This window comes from Euprymna scolopes, chromosome 35 (genome assembly GCF_053919585.1).
Source record: "Euprymna scolopes isolate OS-2025 chromosome 35, ASM5391958v1, whole genome shotgun sequence".
Taxonomy (NCBI): domain Eukaryota; kingdom Metazoa; phylum Mollusca; class Cephalopoda; order Sepiida; family Sepiolidae; genus Euprymna; species Euprymna scolopes.
In genome coordinates, this window is record NC_136516.1 from 49,530,685 (window position 1) to 49,533,676 (window position 2,992).

Genomic DNA, 2,992 nt, shown 5'->3' on the forward strand with positions numbered 1-2,992 from the left:
ATGTCAAAGATCTTACTTGAAAACAAAATAAGTTTAGCAGAGGGAATATGGTAAAGAAAAAGGCGATTACACATTAATGGACATATATGTATATATATATGTATATATATATATATATATATATATATATATATATATATATATATATATATATTCTAAAGAAGCTTTGAATAAAAAAAAAATGCAAAAAGAAAAATAAAGAATGCAATTTCAATTCCCGGAAGGAAAAAAATATTATTAATAACACTTTTTACATACAGACTAATTTATTTCATGCTTACGTAATCATCAGTGCAGGAATTCCTACTACTCGATGAACTCGAGCATAAACTTTGGCTGTGCAGGCTAGCGTGCTTCAAATCGGCCATCGGAAATTAAGTTTTTTATCGGAGTTAATTAAATCAGTTATTAAACCATATAATCGTGCTTGTCATAATTCAGACAGCGATGGAAGTCTTTAACTAGACGGAAAGTATTTGAATAATGTACGCAGCTAATTGACAGCCTTATTCGCAATTCAGTAATTAAACTCAACTTTAATTTTACTTAGAGGGGCTTATAACTATAATAATTTTTCAATATTAATAAATTTTTATTCCTACAGACACTAATGTTTAAAAAAACAACTAATTAAACATATACGAAGTAATAATTAATGTGACAATCGAACCCGGTCAACAGAGTCAACCTTAGATTTACAAACTGGTGTTCATTCACTTTATTATATACAAAATGAATAATTTTAACAAATAAACTATCATTAGAAGATAATTTTCTGGCGACGTAATAATTTAGTTTGCTGCCTGAATGTGTTTAACATTTTTTATTCTCCAAGAAACACGTGTCAGCTTGTTTTGCTTCGAAAATGACATTAAAATACGGCAATTAATTAATCTGTTGGGGCAATTTATTAATCTGAAGCTCTGTTACAAAGGTTGAAATAACTATGCGACGTGTATGTGTATGTAATGTTTGTGGGAGAGAACCTTAATAGAGGGTAGATAAAATTTTAATATATACTTATGTGTTTTACATATTAAAATTACATCGCAACCGTCGGTTTAAAATCCAACTAAATGAAACCTATAGTTAGTTTTTTATGCCGAACTCTCTTATTCAACTGGTAGCGAGAACTGAAATAAGTGACAAAATGCGTGAGAAGCAATTATTCCGAAGAGGTAGACATAAACAGAGGCTGAAGAGCATCCAGTATAATAGACCAAAGATAACTTTTTTGTTTGCATTTGAAACCGACGCTACTGATGTTGTGATTGTCTTATTTAATACACACATTTGTATGGGTGTCTGTGTGCGTGGATTCACTTTAATTCAATTCAAAGATATTTCTATTACAATCGTGTATTTTCTTAACTGGTTTAGCATTTTGAACTAGTCGGAGTAAACACTGCTTAACTTGGGTAATTTTAAGGGATTCTTATAGTATTGTTCATTCCTCATGACGTCCATCTATAAGTTCGACTGGTTGGTTTCTGCTATACAATGCGACACATTAAAGTGTGTAAAATGTTAAATGTCGAATGCAGCAGAAATTCCTGGTGGTTTTGTTTGGTGGTTTTGTTTTACGGCATATCAACACTTTTAGGGTTATTTAATGCCGAATTCAGTTATTTTGGCAATAGCATTCATGTTGCATTCAGTTATTTTGTAGAAGGTTTTTATTCTTCAAGCTCTTTGTATCTTCAATCGCTAGTTTGTAGTTTTATTGTTTTCTTATCCTGTCCCGCAGAAGATGAATGAGTTTTGCAATGGGAGAGCGAAAAGTGTTACAGTATTAATGTTTGGTACATTTTAAGTTAGAAAACCAGTCAGGAAGTGGGGAAGATAGAAACACAAAGGAGGAATGGGAAGAAGGAAAAAGTGGGGGTTGGTTTTACCGAACATAATTAAGTTTTGCAAAAGGAAGTAGAAAAACAAAAAAAGCGTCAATGTTAAGTGCATTTCGTCTCAGGAAGACACTATCTTTAGACAGCCTGATCTGGGAGGACCAGAGACGTTCCTGGAAACATATACTGGAAAGAAAAGTTTAAATAAGCCATACCCCATCCACTATATCTCTACAAATCCTATAGCCACGTGCCTAGAAAACGGGGCTATAAATCACACATGGTTTTTTGGAACTAGAGGGAGAAAGAAGAAATCTTAGTAGAAGCTGGTGTTACCTATCGTGCCGGGTTAAACAGAGCTTAGAAAGAAAAAATAACGAATTGCCAATATGTCTTATGTCCGACATGAAGAGGAACCGGAATCATAAGAAAATCTCTATAATTCCAGCAATCATAAGAGCAATTGGAACCAGATAAATAAATTGCAAAAACAACCTAGCAAATATACTCAGTGAACCAAGTCGAAGAGCGCTACACACAATCTCACTTAATCAGAATGTTGAAAAACCAACAAAAAAAAACGTCTCTCGCTTAAAGATAGCGGGTGGATATCTGGCATCCGGTAGAATGCCCCATCCTCAGATAGGAAAAAGTCATGAGAATAGTTCGAAAAATTGTTTTAATTAAATATTGTCAAAGTCAATACAAATAATTCATATCGTATCAATTTTATTGGATTTCGAATTGAAATATAAAACAGTACACGAGGAGGTGTTTCGCAATATCACGGCAACTAAGTTTGGCTAGAGGTGACAGTGTGTATATCTAATATGAATATAAGGGCATTGAAATATTGCTGGTATAGGATGTCGTTTATATGTATTTCTATGTATTGTATTCAGAATAATATGTTTCAAGATGAATTATATATATATATATATATATATATATATGAATATATACACATACACAATTATATACACAAATATATGTATACAAATATATATATATATACAAATATATATATATGTATCTATATATGTATATATAAATACATACATATATATGTGTGTATGTGTCAACAAATTATTATTCGTGCATTGTAACGCATTACAAAGAAAATGCATACATTAATGTATATAACTATA